The sequence below is a fragment of the Phalacrocorax aristotelis genome, chromosome 8, assembly GCF_949628215.1.
Source record: "Phalacrocorax aristotelis chromosome 8, bGulAri2.1, whole genome shotgun sequence".
Taxonomy (NCBI): Eukaryota; Metazoa; Chordata; class Aves; order Suliformes; family Phalacrocoracidae; genus Phalacrocorax; species Phalacrocorax aristotelis.
Window position 1 is genome coordinate 4,665,764 of NC_134283.1, and position 17,952 is coordinate 4,683,715.

Sequence of the window (17,952 nt, forward strand, 5' to 3'; positions counted from 1 at the left end):
GTACCATCTCTTCTTAATATGCTTTCACAATCTCACCTAGAAGTAGTTAGGGTTTATGAGGCTTTTCCGAGCACCTCAGTAAAGAGAGTTTATGTTTTGGTTTTTTAAGTATTCATTTGTAACCATGAGATGTCTCCTGATAGGAGTGGGATAGAGCTTGTCCCTGAAAGGCCTAAGTATGTCTACTGAGCATCCGAGGTCTCTCCCCAGTTGTCTGAAGTTAGACACCAACCTATGTGGCAGGATCAGGACCCTGGGCAAGGTAAGTGAACATGTGGAGTGAGTCACCCTGTGTTTCGAGGGCGTAGCATCGATGCTCTCCTGCAGCTATACCTCCTGAGAGTTAATGAAGATTAGATCTCATCTAGATATACAGCTCCAACACACTGAAGCTTCCTTAATAAATTTTAGGATAGACTTTAGTGCAGAATTACAGTGTAGGTTTCCAGCCATTAAAAAATGAATTATTGTTACTGATGTAACTCAGCAACAGAGCACCCTGACAGCAATGGCCTGAGCTAATTCCCCCAAAGATTAGTCTCTGTGCCTGGAAGATAAATGCTCTAGCCTTGTTTCCTTATGTTGGACTTTCATATAGTACCTGTGTAGCACGGCACCATTTTCATTTGCATGCACTGTGCAGGAGTGTATCGACAATATCAGAGAAGGTATTATCTCACACCTAATTTGGAAAGACTTGGTGAAGGTTATCTCCGCCTGAAGCAAAGATACTACTAGGCTGAATATAAAGCTGTTAGAGTAATTTCGAATGAATAAAGTATTAAACAATTTTACTTCCCTTCCCCCTCCCTCTGTGTATGAATTGTTGAGATAACCTTTTAAGAAAAAAGGAACTATTTAATAATGAAACTAGAATAACGCGGAGTATTTAAGTTAGTTACAGGTGGTAGACCCGGAGACAGACTTCAGTCTGGTTAGGTATTTAAAATACTCAAACTATTAGCTACTATTCTTTGCTGATAAGTTTTTATTTCCAGGTCATTTATAAGTGAGAGATTATAGGCATCTGGCACTCCAGTTTCAAGCTATTTTGATCGGATGCTCGTTCACCTGTTATTTTTCTTCCCAAAGTGGCTAAAGGTGATTCACAGGATCTCATGTTTTGTACCTTTTACTTTTCAGCTTGAAGATGAAATTTAGTTTATAGCAACAAGCTGAAGTGCCTGTTGCTCTGATAGCCGTTGCCTTTTTATTTTTGGGACTTTTTAAAGCTGACAGAAACAAATCACAAAATGGTCAAGAAGTGAATTTTTTTCAGAATATGACCCTTTGTTTATGACGACCTTTGTAACACTCAGCTACCTGTTTACAGGAAGATAAATATAAGACGTTCAAAGAGAGGAAATGTCTATGGATAATATTTGTAAGTCCTCAAGAATGTGCTACATCTGCAGAAATCCAGTGATATGTAGGAATAGGCTGTAACATTCTTGTTTTTATGTTCTTTTCTTTATCTTTTCATATGTCATTTTACTATCGATGATGACGTGGTCACCCGAGGCTTTGGTGTCCTGGCAAGTGACAGCTGTGGACTGACTGTTCAGCCAGATCTCTTTCGTGCTTACGTACAGGCTGATGTGGGTGGCATCGAACCTGCAGGGCAACACCTTCCCTTTCCAGAGTTCGGTTCTCTGGAAATGTTTCAGAGTCTCTGCATTTATTTTTGAGGGGAAAAAAAAATTAAAAATACAAAAGGGAGAGAGAAAAGAACTTTCTTTGTGAAAAGGGAGACGCTTATCTCTGCTCATGATTTTGTCAAGCTTGTTCAGATGTAACAACCTCATTGATAGCAAGTTGCTGTAATTTTCTTGAGAAAAATCAGGAAGGTACCTGCCTTCAAAGAGGCTGGTAAATATATTTTCATGGTATCTTCCCATTTTAGCAGTCTCACCTTTGTTTCATTAGCGGTAGTTTCACAGCACTCTTTGCTCCTTTACGTTGTTGTCTTTTTTTTTTCCTTTTTTAAAAAAGCAAATTTAAAATTGCTAATTGCCTCTATCCTTGGATGTGTGTGGTTTATTTCATAAAGATGAGATAGATTCAATTAACAAAACATGCAGGCAAAGCTCATACTGCCTGAGCCCCCCCATCCCGGGGGATGCACGCTAACATTTCTGGCCTTTTTTTTATAAACAGAAAAGAAAATCATTTGTGCAGGGCTGATATCAAAAGAAAAGGACTTAATGCACAATTTAATTGAACATTTGTTCTTAACTTTACTCAGGGACATTTAACATGAAAATTCTTACCATATTTGGCAGGAAGTCCCACTGATTTCACAGCTAAAACCAGTTGCGTGTATCCAGAACTAGATAGTTTAGGGAGACAGTGGAAAATGATTGCATATTGTACAGTCTCCCGGGCTGTCAGGGGCAATTAGAAATGCAAACCTGTTACCCTGGCAACTGCAAAATTTGACAGGACTCGAAACCTCTGATCTCTTTGGCTAAGGCAGCAGCATTTATCAATTTTCTTCATTCACCTTACTATAGCTGTGATGTTGAATTGCATCAGATAGGCCCCCTCTCTGCTGAAAGGACCTTGTATGACTACAGAGCTAATACGTAACAGCAGTTGTGCGGAACAGAGGTTCCAAAATTTCACTCCGTGGACCACTGGTGAACTGTCGAGTGCCAACTGGCTGCAAGATGGCGGTTCACTCCCTGTGTTTCCAGCTCTTAGTATTTCACCAAAAGGCAGCTAAACACATTATATGTTCTCCTATTAGCTCCAGAGAAAAAATGAAATAAATGGCAAACATCTAAACTGCTAATACCAAGCTTGCTCTCTCACAGGTTTGCTCTTTCCCATCCCCTCTTTTGTTGTGGTCACATCCTCTCCACTATATTGAGTTTGGAGGCTTGGCTGCACTTGACCACGGTAAAGTAGTCTTCGCGTAGCTGCGTATTTTTGTTATAAAGTTGAAAGTGGGGAATTCTGCCTCAAAGGGAGCTGGATTCTCTCTGGAATTCAGCACTGCTGAGATTAATACCAAAGAACCCAGTTTAATTCCGGTGTCTTTACTGTTTCTTTAGATTTATGGCAAGTTTAGAGGCAGCAGAAAAAAGAACCCCTAAAAAGACTTTTGAGGACTGGAGAGAAATAAAGGTGATAAGTAGCATGTAAAGATGACAGACAACAAATTCAGTTACCATGTAGAAATAATTTAGTGGGGGAAATGCGCAGCAGGTACCAAAAGCTGCTTTTGCTAAGAAAAGAGATAACAGGAACTAACTGCTAGTTAAACACAGAGAATTTAGGAGTAAAATAAAAACTTCTAACCATAAGACAAACACTGTTCATTGGGAAGTGCTAAATTCCCTCTCTTTTTGAACTGTTCAAAAAAAGAATTAATTTCCTTTTTTGTGGATGTTTGACATTAGTTATTTGAGTCAATTCAGGAGTGTTATTACAGGGGTTTTCTTATAAAAAGATCTGATAAGATGAATTTATATTCAAAACCGTAGTATGAAAATGTACTTCACTCTTCCTCTGTTTAAAAAAAATATTCCCAGTTATTACTCAACATCACCATAATATTTTTATACAGTTGATTGGCCTACTTTAAAGCATTTTGTATAATTTTAGGAGGCTGATACAGAAGAGTTCGCTGAAAAAATTTGAAATGCTGAATTTTTTTTGCATATTTCTGAGCTTGAAAAAGGCCTGTGTTCTCTTCGCTTCCTTGAAGTGGCTCCTCTATTGGGAAGCAGTTTCTTAAACTGCTGGGTGAGATTTGAGAAATGTCAGAATCATTCACCACTATTTAACTAGAGTCTATCTCAGATTGTTAGTCTTGGCTTATCCTCTAATAACTATTAAAAACTCAGCCAGCCATAAAACTCTTATTCTCCTAATTAGTGTTTTGGATTCTACTCATCCTTTTATCCTTTCAACTTTCAGCGAATTTGACATTTGTGCCCAGCACAGGTTTGTAGCCTTGGGAATAAATCCTTCTATGCAGGGGACTTCCCTATTGCCTAATTTTCTTCCCCTGATGCGGAAAGAATCACCTCCAAACTGAGGTGCTAATTACATCATTGGCTCTGTGGTACAGCTGCTGACTTCACTTACTCTTCTTAATAACTAACACTAACTAATGACTTGGCTGCTATTAAGCTCTGGCTGACATTAAGTGGCAAACTCAGTGAAATGGCTCCACATGCCCGCAGCTACCTAAACCCCTGTAATCTTAAAACTATATTATCTTTTTATCTTCAGAAAGAAGTTTCATGTAATGACGTTTACTCTTCTTGCAGATGTCAGGGAAAGGGCTGAAGGATTTCATCCCAGCTGCACCATGGTTTCATTTACTCTTTAGAAAAAATACACTTTAGGGATTTAATCTAGTAGCTTTTCCCAGAAGTGGTAAGTTTGCTTGTACATAGATTCAGAGGGGGAAAATTCTGCTTTAAGGTTTGAGGTGTGTCCCCCCACCTTCTTTTTTTCATTTCATTTGGGGTTCTGTGCCTGTGGTATGTCAGCTAATTAGTTTTTAGGCAAATTAATCTTCAAGTGACACTAGGAGGTGGGAAGTTAATTCTCACTCATTCCGTGTTTCTTTATGACTGTCTAATTATTCATGAATGTTGCAGGGGTTATGTTCTAGAAAGGCAACTCAGCATGGGGTTAAGCAGTGCCCCAACAGAGGAAGAAGGGTAAAAAATTTACATATTTGACAGGCATACAGCTGCTTTGAGATTGTCATTCTCCAAGTTTCATTTCTGTCCTGTTGGTGTTGTAAATTATTAATCAAACAATGATTACCTGTACAATCTTCTGAATTTCCAAAGAGCTTTGTTAATATGGACTAAGACACCTGTCATGTGCTCAAAAGAAGTTATGATCTCAGAGCCAAATTTTCCCTTGCATTATGCTTACACAACTTGCTTGTGAACCAAGGAGTTTGGCATGCGGGAAGAAGCATAATTTTGCTGTGAATTCAATAGAACAAGGAAAGAATTGTGATACTGGTTGGGATAAGGTCTTTTAAGAGAGGAAGAAATGCTGGCTCGGGTGGTCATAAAGAATTTGTACAGTGTAGAAAAAATAGTGAAAAGAAAATTCTGCAGGCACCGTGGTTTAAAGGACAAACTGAAAGTGGATAAAAATAATAAGGAAGGAAGTTAAATAAAGGTCTTGGGAAAAGCACGGAGGTATGGAGCTAGTTGTGGAAGAAATAAAGTAAATGAGGCAAAAATGTGTAAGGTCTTACAAGAGTACAATTTAATTTCAGGAATATCTAATACAAGAAGTAAACATTCAGGGAGGATAAATGACGTCATCAGATCATGAATGAAGTAAGATAGGCTCAGCTGCAATGACTGAAGGCTCTCTGGAAAGAGGGAAGATGAAGCCAGAGATACACGATTGGGAAAGGTCTGCATTATTTTATCTTTTTCATTTGCAATTGTTAGAATTGTATTTGATCTGCGAGAGTACAGATGGTCAATTGTGTTCAGTGACTAGTAGACATAATGCGCCCAACAACTCAGGTTCAATATTTAGAGTCAGAATGGGGAGGGGAGAAATGCCTTATTATAAAATAAACTTTCCCCCAAAGGTAAATGTAAAATAACCTTACTAATTTGGGCAAAAATGTGGGATGTATATTGTTTCTTTGAACTTTTCCAGAGAAATTTTTGCTTTCCTAAAACCAAAGTGTATTGTTTTAATTTTGATCCACTTCAGCCTTGGAGTTCTTCAGGACTGAAGGAGCAAATGTAAAAAAATGTTTTCCTCCCTCTACTTCCCTTTTGACCTTTTTGGAGAAGAAAAGAAAACTGTGGCCAGCGTTGAGACACCAAAGAGATGAGATGTGTAAGAAAGAGACACCAAGGTCAGCAAAAGGGATCTAAACCTCAAAAGTCAGCTTTTATCTGAATGCAAACCAGAACAGAGCAACATTTGAAACAGAGAAAACTCAGCAAGACAGATTGGAATGACGGATCTCTCACCTTTCTGCTATTTCCGTGCAGGACCCTTGAGGTCTTTCTCAGTCCAACAAATTTCAGTGCATTTCTTGTTTGCAGCAAGTTCTACTTCAAGCCCCTCTGAGACATGGCACTTTCTTCTTCCCATCTCTTCCAAAACTTGACTCTGCATCTGCTCCCTACCAAGACCAACAGGCTTGTGCTGCAGGTTTCTTGTTTTCTGCCTGGTTTTCCCACCTTGTATTCCAGAATCTGTGTTTCCTCATTGATTTCTGCACCTTCAGTTGCTTTACAGGATGTAGGGACGCCTGTTCATGCCAGAGGGTCTCACCTTGGCCTGGGCCACGTGTAAATACAAAGCTTTCCTCCCATCTGCCCCACTGCAGCCTTTTTAGCAGAACATAGCACACAAACCAGATGCCATCCATCTTAGAAGCATTTCCCCTCCCAGTACCGGCTCCCCCCCACTCTCCCTTTTTACATCACTATGAAACCAACACTTGGAATATATTGTTATAAAAAAGACTAAAAATAAATAAATTAATAAAACTTTCCATTATTGCTTGGCCAAAAAGCCACTGCTTGTTAAATGATTTATACTGTGATAGTTTTGCAGCTGGTTTTAATTTTAAAGGTACTGAAGAACAGCCACATACTGATTACTCTAAAGAAGCAGATGAGTTTGTCCATCTCAGTTTCAGGTAAACAAATTATGCGGGCATTAATAACATAGCTGGCTGTTGGTTCAGAGAACAGAGAAGACAACTGGGGTTTCAGTGATGACAGAAGAAAAGCTGAGGATTCAGATACACGAAGTAATTGTAACTGAAATAGGTGAGGAGGTAATTAACCTTCAAACTTGTCAATATTTCGAAGAACTGTAGATAAGACTACAGAAACAAACCAATAAGTACTAGCTTTCTCTGTGTCATTTTATTATGATCCATCCCAGACAGAATTTATTTTTCAGATGCTGTGTATCCAGCCAATTTCACTGCCTCCTCCTCTTGTTAAAGACAAACCAATATAGCGCGCTCTCAAAAAAAAAAAAAAAAAAAAAGAAAAGAAGCAGCAGCATAATATCTTGATGGTTTCTTAAGAGATCTCTTCTCACAGTTATAGGTATGTTAGAAAGGAAATTGATGTTTCTTCCTTTCTTCTTTGTGTGTTCTTGGTACCACAAGCTGTGCACAGCATGCTTTCAATTAATTTAAACTAACTTTCCATCTGCTCCAACAAATGTAGGATTTCAGTGAAAGACAGTATGATGGAGTGACGTGAAATACGCTAATAGCAAACACTAATGTGAAAACCAGTCTTCTGTGGAAAATGTAATTTCCATAGTGCACACTTTCTACTCCATATTAAAGGCTCACTTTAGTGAAAAATGATTATTGTTTTCAATATTTGCCTAATCAAGATGGGAAACAAAAGCTTTAGTGATGGAGATAGAGATTTACATTTTACAGAGCATGGTAATGTGAAGAAGAGGAGGTATTGGATCGATTCCTTTTTAATTGCCACTTTCATCAAGCTTTATGTTATGGAATTATTTCATTATGTTTCTAAACTTAAAACAAAAGAACACAAATGCTGAATATGCTTAGAACTTGGAAAGCTTTGGCTTTGTTATCAGCTTGATCAGAATGCTGCGTATTTTGCAAATATTCGATTTCCCCTAAACGAATTAAAGAAAGGTATGTAAATTAGAAAAGGCAAGGCCACAGCAAAACAGCTCCAATGGCTACATTCAAGTAACAACACAAACTAAATTATAGTAACTATGTTCAACAAAAGCCTTTTGCTACTAAATGTATGCACTTTATGGACATTACTGTAGGTCCTCTGTGTGGGGGTTGTGGTGATTTTTTTCTGTTCTGGGGTTTTTTAGGGATGGCTTTTTTGTATAAAGTAAGAACCTAACTGTGATTCTGGCACCAGCCTTTCAAGCAATAACTGTTTAAAGTCAGGTAGTAATTAAATTCTACCTGCAGCCCAATCTTGTTCCCAGTTGAACCCCTGAGAATAGGGTTATGGCTTTTTTCCCCAGTTTAAATTAGCACAAGAATTTGCAAAGAGGAATTTAGTTTATACCCTGGTTCCTTCTCCCCATATTTCTTACATTAAGTACTGTACTTTTCACCCTGGTTTGACCACTTCAACCGATCAAATAAATGCAAATGAAAATTCTAGATTCGATGAGATGCACAGGGAAGCATGGGGGCAGCACTACTGTGAACAGTAGCAAGTAAAGGATAATAAGCTTATTCTTGATAATTCGTACCTCAACCTCAATACCACTTGCACTTAAAAGCAGAGTTGCATAGAGAATGTGTCTTGTGAATATCCATGGAAAGTGAGTCCAAACTTCCAGTAAAGACAGATATTCCTCAACTGCTGCAGTCTACAGCTGCCGCCTCTTCCTAGGTTAAAATTCCCCAAGCACTGATGTTTTTTGTTGTTTATTTTTTTTTTCAAGACATGCCTGGAAGGCCGTCATTCTTGGCAAGGCTGAGCAAGAACTGAATTGCAGGTGTACTCGGAGCCTCCCTATAAATCAAACAGTATAAAAGATACCCAGTGGATGAAAGACAGGGTCCTTCAAGGTGATAAAATAAACACTGCATTTCTTTCTTTCCCTGGGAGTATATAAGCATCTAGCACCTAATGTCTAGCATTTCCCAACAGTGTGCTCTCATCACCAATTTAGGGCAATTCTGGGGGGGGGGATATTGCTTGCCAGAGCTCTTTCATTCTGCAGAAAAGAATTAAAGATTTCACAGGGCAAGTTGATATGGGAATAGAAGGTGTTTAATTTCCTTTAGTTCCTTTTTTTGTTTGCTGCAAACAGACCCAACCAAAGAGAAGTCTCTTCATTGGATAGCTATGTTCCTTCACTGGATATACTTTAGATGTAGCAATGGTTTCAAAGATAGAAGGATATGAGGCAGGAAAGTTCTATAATACTTCTATCTGACCAGCTGAGACAGGTGAGTAAGGGAAAAACAGATATTCTTTTGGATGTACAGTAAAATCATTCTCCACTGATATTTAGCAAAGGTCCTGTGCATCCAAAAGCTTGTCCATTTTCCCAATTATGTCACACGGTCTAATAAAAAGTATTAACTTTCCCTATGGACCTTTCCTCCCTACTATTCTACAGGGCATTTATACACCTACAGCAGATAATGTCCTCAAGAATTGATATGCTCAACCTGAAACCCTTGTAAGAGAAGTAATTAGACAGGCTTAATTAGAGCTGGCATGACAAAATATATGTCAGTAAACCTACCCAATTCTGCCCAGAAAGGCATTTCCAGAGGGCTATGACTGCTGTGTTAGTCATGCTCATTTTTAAGCTACTTTATACAACAGTATAATATTTAACCACCATTAAATGTTTTTCCAGTTGGGACTGCTTCATGCATAACTCAACCATTTAATCAATCTCATTCATTGTTATATTTCGACTGGTGTGACTTCAAAGAAAGGAGGAAATGAGATGCTCCATTAGAAAACACCATCCGGAAGTGACAGATTAAGCTATTTGAAATGAAGGCAATTGTGAATGATTTGGGGGATATTTTATTTCATGCGTAAATTGGATCATAGGCTGAAAAATAATCACTTGGTCAATCAAAGATATAACCCAGAAATGAGGTGGAGATAGAAGTTAACAGAGGATGAGTAACAGAGGTAAGAGATCAAGCATGCAGCAAGGCAGGGATGATAATACAAGTTATTTAACCTGGGAAACAATGGCAACTAATGGTAATTAGCAGTAAAGTGAACACATTTTCCCCTCATAAATCTGGTGTCGTTGTCAGCGTGACTTGCCTCAATGCAGATTCAGGAGAGAACAGGGCTCCAAAATGCTGACACGGAAGCAGGAAAGAATTATCAGAGCAGGACTCGTGGTGGAGAGGGGGAAGTCCAAGAAGATTAGGGGAAGAAAAATCAGAGAGGAATGTTATCAGGAAAAATGCGCTACTGGTGTATGTGTTTCTAGATCTTTCCTGTGCTCAGCAGAATGAAAGTCCCTTATGAACACAACTCTAGAGATCAAGCTATATTCTTTTAGCCGGTAGGTTCCAAATTGCGCATTGATAGTCATCATTGAAGGAAAGATGTCTTTGTTGTGGGACTAATTGCGCTCCCAAATACAGTCCCTTACATCTCTTACAAGATGTAAATCATGTCCTTAACACTCTTCCTGGCTTATTATATGTGTCAGCCAGAATTTCTTATCACATTATACAGACTGTGGTATCTGCAAACGTTCACTGTTACATGTGGGTAAGTTTGACAGAGAGGAAGCAGTATTTTATTAAAAAGTCTCCCCATTAGAAACAAAGGAAAAAAGATTTCTTCTCTCTCACGTGTGAACATGTATGCCTCTAGATGCAATGGCCTAACTTCAGCAGAGGAGCACTCTTCTAGGTCATCCGATGTTTGATAGCCATAAAGGCTCCCTGCTAAAAACTGTTCCTAACTGCGAGGGAAGACTCGACTCAAGTGCAGTTTCAGCATTTCTGGCATTGTTAATATAATGGTATATGTTTTGCTGGAATAGGAAAAGGCATCCTGAGTAATAGCTATTTCAGTAATATTTTGGGGCGTGATAAAGAATCAGGTATATTTATAATTTAACCTACCTGTTTATGAGGCAAATTAGCTGGATCCATTATCTGGCTTTTTTGCTTGTTTCTTAGATGCTTAATTTGAAATAAACCATATATATATGGTGTATGTACATTTATATATAGGGGGGTGGTGCATACCTCTCAGTGGTTATTTGAGCAATCTTTGTAAGTGGAAAATGTTTTCAGACACAGATGTTTCTGTGTAGAATAGCAGAGACAATAATTCCGCTATAAAGTATTCAGTATTATTCAGTCATGTAGTGGCAAATTCTCTCTCTTACCTCCCCATCCTTAGGAATGCTCATTACTTGAAATAATTTTGTGTCCTAGTCCTGAAGGATGTGAAGGATAAGATTTAAGATTAAGTTCGGCTGTTTGTGACTAGAAAGACATGTCACTTTTAGAGCTTCTAGATTCAATTTAGAAGTTAAATTTCTCTAGTATTATCATAAAATGGAAATACACCATCCTACTGTCAAAGTAGTTAAATATTCCAGGGTAAGGCTATGGGTAATAGGACATTAATCATTAACCATTATTCAGAGGCAGTTTGGATCAAGCTGGTTGAATTATAAAAAGTATAAATGAGCTCTGAAAAAGCCAGCTGGGTTTGGGTGGCAAAGCTGACAAGTGGACAGGAAGGAAAAACTAATCTGTAGGTAGATAAGACTTGGACAAGTGACAGACCCATAGACTATAATGAATGAACAACTCTCCGGCTGATTGATTTACTTGGGTGTTAACAGTTTGTGATCTAGACTTGTGCACAGTCGCAGTACACCACTGGTCTCCTGGGAGTCATTCACTGACGGACTTTGCCCTCTCCGTGTGGCAGCAGGCTGGACAGACCACTGCATTTCAGCGTAATTCCTTTTTCGGTTCAAGAACGCCTTCTTGAACGGCTTCTTACAGAATACACTGCCTTACAGGCACATAAAAGTGGTCATATTGCCGACGTCGCGTCAGCTCCCGATGCGGGCATGGAGCTTCTCCAGAGTGGGAAAGACAGTTGTTCTGCCTTAACGCAATGCAGAGAATGTTTTCCTTCAGAGCTCCCATATTGTGTATATGAGTAAGAGTTGTTGTGTTTTAGGGCTGCACCTCGTTCCTGGGCCACTAAATGAATATAGATGTGGTTTAATTTTATAGTAGGCTATTGATAATACAAATTTATTTATAATGCAGGTTTAAAACATGTACAACTTTTTAAATACTTTTAGACATTAACTTTTGGCTTTGCAGGCTAAAAATGTTGACTGTAATTATTAAATGTTTAAGGTATTCCACTCTTACAAGACAGGTTTTTGAGTACTATTTACCATTTTCTTTGTTCAGCTTAATTTCTTCCTTTTTTTTTTTTTAAAGAAGCAAACTTTTCCTACATGATTATAATACCTTAGAGGTAATTATTAAGATTAAGCACCTGGCTTTTACATAAATTATTATCTCAATTCACATTCAAGTAAACCAGAATTGCAACGAATAACAGATTTTTTTCTAGAATCCTTTTAAAATGCTAGGTTATTTGTATATTCCTGGTCTTCCCATTCTTGTTTTTGTCTCGGTTTGTGAAGACTGGTTTTAAATTAGTAAACAGGCTTTCAAGGCTCATGGTAGGTCTTAGATAAGGTGCAAAAATGATGCTACAATTTGCAGTGATAATTGAGTGTCAGCTTAAGAACATGTTCCCCATTGAACAGGTGCCTGTTGTTTCCTGTGAACTTGAGGTTATTGTTAATACACTGTTAACAGGTTCCCAGGAGTTCCCCTGCAGTTCATTTCACACTTGGATGTTGCAATATTTGCAACAATTCACAGAGTTCAGAAATGTCCAGGAGACTTTGGCAGGGACAGCCAAGCAAAATGCTAATAAGGAAAATAGAAGTCTGAGCCAGCTTTGGCTGTTGCCAGACTTCATCAGCGCTACACAATGTTGACATGAAAAAACAGAATTGTTTCGCTTCTTACAGCCATAAACCAATGGGGGTTTTATTTATTTATTAATAGAGAAATAACAGAATGAAATACAAGGGGGGGCTTGAAAGAAGCCCATTGCGTGATGCCAGTGACGTCTATCTCAAATGAATGAGTATCCGTGAATGGGTTTTGCTTCATAACACAGCTATAAAACACAATGATCTAACAGTCGGATCAGAGCTTGTCGTCCTGCAGAGTATTTTACAATTCTATAAACTTGGAGGAAAATACTAGTGAATCAAAGCTGTTGAGATTTAGAGACTTATGCTTTGGTGTAAATGTACCAGCTGTATAAATACGTGCAAAGTGTAAAGCAATAGAGAGTCAGCCAGTTGGACTTCCCAGATCTTAGGTCACTCGAACATTGGCTGCTAAGACTGTCTTAGACCTATGCTTTACTTCTGGGATAGTAAACAGTAAAGCTGTGTTATGTAACGAAAGACTTGCCCCCAAAGGGCAGAAATCAGAGTAGGCTGGTTTGTGAGGTTCCCACCCAGGTATATACAAGACCCAGACTAGTAAGGAAACAGCTCATAAGCACCAACCGCATCATCAAAGTTTAGTTTAGATTTTAGTCTGACGTCCATCCCGGGTTTGGGTGTAAACAACAATTTTTTAGCAAACCTTTGCAACAGAGCCCTGTGCTACATAACTGTTTGTGTGATGCTAGTACTATCAAAAGTGAGTGGCATTTTTTTGCAGTCTTGGCTGATGTGACATCCTACTAAGCAGGTCAACTTTTGGACTGAGTGCTTCTAAAGAGAGAAAAAAAAAGCAACAGAAGAGGCTAGCAGGCTCCTCCAATGGCATTTCCTTAGATATTTGGCATCCCTCTTTATCTCAATTATGAGAAAGGCAGAAGAATGCTTTTCATAAAGGCCTGGTTTGTAACTGGTAGATGTCTTCTGACTCACAAGAAATTGAACAGCATGTAAGAACGGTTCTTGACACAGCGGCCTTTGGTAAGAACAAACCAACAGAGATCTCCCATAGGGAAAAAATGTTGCATGACTGAGAGGCTAAGCAGGCTGAGAATTTTATATTATTAAGTCTTACGGTGTTTCAACTCTGTTTGTGTAAAGGAAAAATGCAGAGTGCCAAGAGCAGATCTTTACAGAAACAAAGTGAGAGTTGACTGTGTTATGAGGGTAATATGTGAATCTACTCTCTTAAAAAAAAAAAAAAAAGAAAAAAAAAAAGAAAAAGAGTGTTTTTCCAGACTTTGTGAAGACCCACATTAGAAAGCATCTCCCCCTCCACCAGATTTCCTCTGAAACTAAAACCAAAAATTAGAACCCTCAGCAAAATCCTCAAGTAGCATAAAATCCATCTGCTAGGCTAATGAAGATGACTGGTATGAGTCCGTGCTGCCTACTGTCCCCACTTCCACCTCTTCAGAGGTATCTGAATTGCTCCAATTCCCATATTAATTAGTCTGTAGTACAGTTTAATTGCATCGTACTATTTTTTTCCCAATGAACTGAGCTTTTAATGAGTATTCACTGTTTAATAAACAATTTAAAAAATAGCCTATTATTTTTTTGTGGGGGGGATAATGAAACTCATCACCCTAGCTGTTTATATTTATACATACCCACATATTTTAATACTTGATTTGAACAATAAATCTATTATATCCATGTATCTATCTTTGTTTTAAGTGAGCAAGACTTTCACTAAATAATGGTGTTTAAATGCACATGCCGCCTCCCTCTCTTATTTAGCCTGAGCAGGACAAGAGACGAAGAAGAGCTGCAGTAGCAAGAGGACTTCTGTTCAAAATTGAAGAAAGGGAGAACTGAAGAAAGCAAGCCTTGGATTGCATCCACTCAGCCCCGGAAGACAGAGGTGTGTACAGCACACATTTTCATTAGCTTCAGGTACTCAGTGCTCATTTGCTAAAGAACAAAGTACATAGTGCCAAGGAGCAGAAATTAAGAGTGTGAGAAAGTACTGCAGCCCACAGTTGTGTAAATGACAGACAACTACAATTAAAAGTAGGTCTATCAAGGAACTGATAAAAGAGTAAGCCCTGATGGCTCTTTAATAAGGTGCCAAGCTGGAGCATCAGTGCAAGAACGATGACCGGATGTCAATGGCACATAAGCCAGATGACAAGAACTGTCTTAACTGAGTGAGGAGTCGGGGGGAACCAACCAAACAAAAAGCCCCTTCTACATAACACTGTTGTTACATTTGCTGGGAGCGGCAGGGGTCTACGCGTCTTGTACAAACGCTACTGGCAGCCCAGCGCTCCGTGGGGCCTGACACGCACATCGGGACTGATAAGACGTGTAATGTCTGGCAGGAGTCGGGCAGAGTCTGACAGTTGCTCAGGTGCTGCGCGACGATGGGGCCACCTGAACTCCCCAGCCCTCGGGTGGCTGAGGCGGTAGTCCCTCCTCGGGGAAGGGTTCAGCTCTCAGGCCGGTGCCTGCCTGAGGTACTGACGTGAGGTGCCTCTGCACCCTGGCTCTTTGTTCATCATGCTGAGGTGGCTGCGCTCGCCGGGGGGTAGAGTCTGGCTCTGCTGCCAGGACGGTTTTGAACTGTGCCCTCTGACTGTTTCTGTGTTTCTATCTTTATATTGCAGTTCTGTCCCTGTCACTGAAACTGTGGTCTGATGGGAGTAAAGACATAAGAGAACACAGCTTGATGGGTACACGGAGGTCAAAATCCTGCAGTCAGCTCTGCCAGTGCGTGGCGAGCAGCTGCACTAAGCCCTTGGCAGGGCTGAGGATATAGGGGTTTTTTGCTAAGCTCAAAGGATTTCTCTCTAGAGCCATTAATGTTTCGACTTCTCTGTGCAGGATCCAAGAGCAAGCCGTTTTCATGTGGATTAATGCAGTTTTTGCTATTAGAAAATATGGCAAAACTTGCCCGGCACCATGACTGGGCTTTCCAGCCCTGGTCCGGTTCTTACTTGATGTAGCTAGTAGTCACAGCTTGCACGGGTGAATTTTATTGCACCAAAAATTCTAAATCTTTTCTTTAGACTTACTGCCTCATAATGAGTGTTATTCTAATTACTATGATATATCATTTCTACTTTGCTTTATCTGTGGACTCTGTCACATTCTCTATGATCCCCATATGAATTAAATATCCCCAATCTTGTTTTTCTTTTCAGCAGTTCAGTATACGAAAGGCTGAGTATCTGTTAATTGGGGCACCTGTTCTCTAGAGATTTTGCTGGTTTTGCTCAATATGAAACATGATGACAATTAAATTACCTTGGAGATACAGGAAACATTTCAGTGTATGTTAGCTCATGATGACTTTAAAAAAAAAAAAGTTTATAGTTATATAATTATTTTGTCAGTTGGGTGGGGCGAAGTTTCAGCGCTTAGACTTCTGGCTTTTCAGTGATGCCAGTGGAAACTAGGTGTTCAAATCCCGCCAAAGGCTAACTCCCTCGGTACTAGCCCAGTCAATAACACCTGCCGTAACCCCAAGGCAGGCTATAATCCCTGGTTTATGGCTACTTGGAACGTGTCTTACAGCACTGTTGCTTTACTGCAGCTGATCAAATAGCACAAAGAAGGAGACACAGCTGATGTGATTCTTCATTTATTTATTTGTGTACAGAGGAGGGGCACTACTTGATTTGCTGTCATTTCCAAGTGCAGGCTAGACTGGCGATCTTACCACTGTTCCCAGTGGATCAGTTACAGCTAGGGTGAAGTTGGCAAGATAACTGGAATGGCAAAATTAGCCCAGTATAAAATTTGTTCCCAAGTGGCTGCTGGTGTGACACAAGATTCAGGTGTGAATGATGATTTATAAAAGCTAAAATTTAAAAACCTGTTAGTGACATGAAGATTTTATCCAGTCCTTAAGCACTGTCTACTCGTGTTTCATTATTCCCGTTAAATATGATGTGGTCAGTTTGAAAAGACAACATGGTGAGAGTTTTGTTTTGTGTTCTGCTTTAAACAGACCACAAAAAGCTGTTTATGAACATCCCCCTTCCCAGACCAATTACTCCAGTATTGTAACTGTATTGCAGAACACTGTTTGCAAGCAATCCCTTACCTAAAGGTGTCCAGCTATATCTCACATTCCAATGTTTCAGCATGCCTTGCAGTAAACAAATAGTGTAGATGCTTTTGCTTGTCTTGTTTTGGACAGTTAGGCATCAAAAGTACATCCAGCCACAGCGATGATGGTGAGTATCCCACAATTGCATGTGGAAACAGTAAGTTTCAAAATGAGTCATAAGTAAGAAAACATACTGTCATATAATGTCGATGCGCACTGGACTAGAGTAACTTACTTGCTGCTGTAACCACAGGAGCAGCGAAGGTCATCAAGCACTGGGAGGTGGATGAGTAGAGTCCAGCCAGAGGCGTGGCGGTGGAGGAAGAGCATCCCAATAGTTTTACAGCAGGAGCAATGACCCTTGCTTTGTTTCTGCAGGTAAGAAGGTTGTACTGAAGCCAGAGGGACTGTTCTGATTTACTATTGCTGGAGAAAAAAATGTAACTGGATTGAACTGTGCAAAGTTACCGAGTAACAGTAGACTGCAGTCCAGAACGTGTGGTGTTAGATGAGACAGAAAAAGGTTGAAAGGGCAACGGAAAACTTCTACCCAGCTAAAAACCATGCAGCATTTTCTAGCTCTGTTAACATTTTCTTGCTTATGATTTAACTTTGTGCTGTTTCAAACACCTTTTTCAAGATACAAGGCACAGCATTAGTTTAGGACAATGATCTCGACTGAGACCAAAGGAAGTGACACTTTTTTTGCCGTGGCTTTCAAGTAATGACCTTTTGCTCAATTACACCCAAGTTTCACGTATGCGTTTTCCACCCTTTACTTATTACGGACCACATTAAAAAGCCCCCTTTAGATTCAAAGTCTGCTAAAGCCTAGGCAATAGGCAAAAGCTGGAGGAGGGTTTCAGTGAAAGCAAGCTGCTGTGGCTTGTACTCAAATGCTTCCTTCAAGTGCTGCCCTCCCTCCCCAGCTGCCTCTAGTCTCAGATGTAGTGAAAGGCTATTTTCGGGGCTATTCTGTCTTTCTATGTCTCTGTCACGTTAGATAACTTCCTAGAAGACCACAAAAAAAAAAGACATCTTGCAGGAATGCCATAGTGCTATGATGCCAGTTCCCTGCAGGATTTTCATTCTACCTAGCCTCCTATTCTTTTTTCTGCCCCGGGTTCTGGGCCAGAAGGAATATCTGGTTAGTCCACTTAGTGGGCCCTCCTGCAATGCCTGGGAGCAGCCCACAGCACAGGGACGCACACCCCGCTTCTTTTCCCCTCATCATTTCAGACTACGAGAGCTCAGTGGGAAAAAAAACCAACCCAAACCAGCGTCTTACAAACGTTATGGCCTGCTACTGGGAATGCAGCCTCTAAAGCGAGGAGCCT

At 39.8% G+C, this 17,952-nt stretch overlaps 1 long non-coding RNA gene across 1 annotated transcript in view; it reads left to right on the forward strand.

The window, feature by feature from the left end:
* The window catches only part of LOC142060914 (uncharacterized), a 103,394-nt gene that overhangs the window by 77,800 nt on the left and 7,642 nt on the right, over nt 1-17,952 (forward strand). Inside the window, exons 7-12 of the long non-coding RNA XR_012661980.1 lie at nt 144-262; nt 2,817-2,901; nt 3,057-3,129; nt 5,258-5,400; nt 14,299-14,422; nt 14,787-16,993. This is a non-coding gene — a long non-coding RNA (uncharacterized LOC142060914). The remainder of the gene's footprint in view (nt 1-143; nt 263-2,816; nt 2,902-3,056; nt 3,130-5,257; nt 5,401-14,298; nt 14,423-14,786; nt 16,994-17,952) is intronic.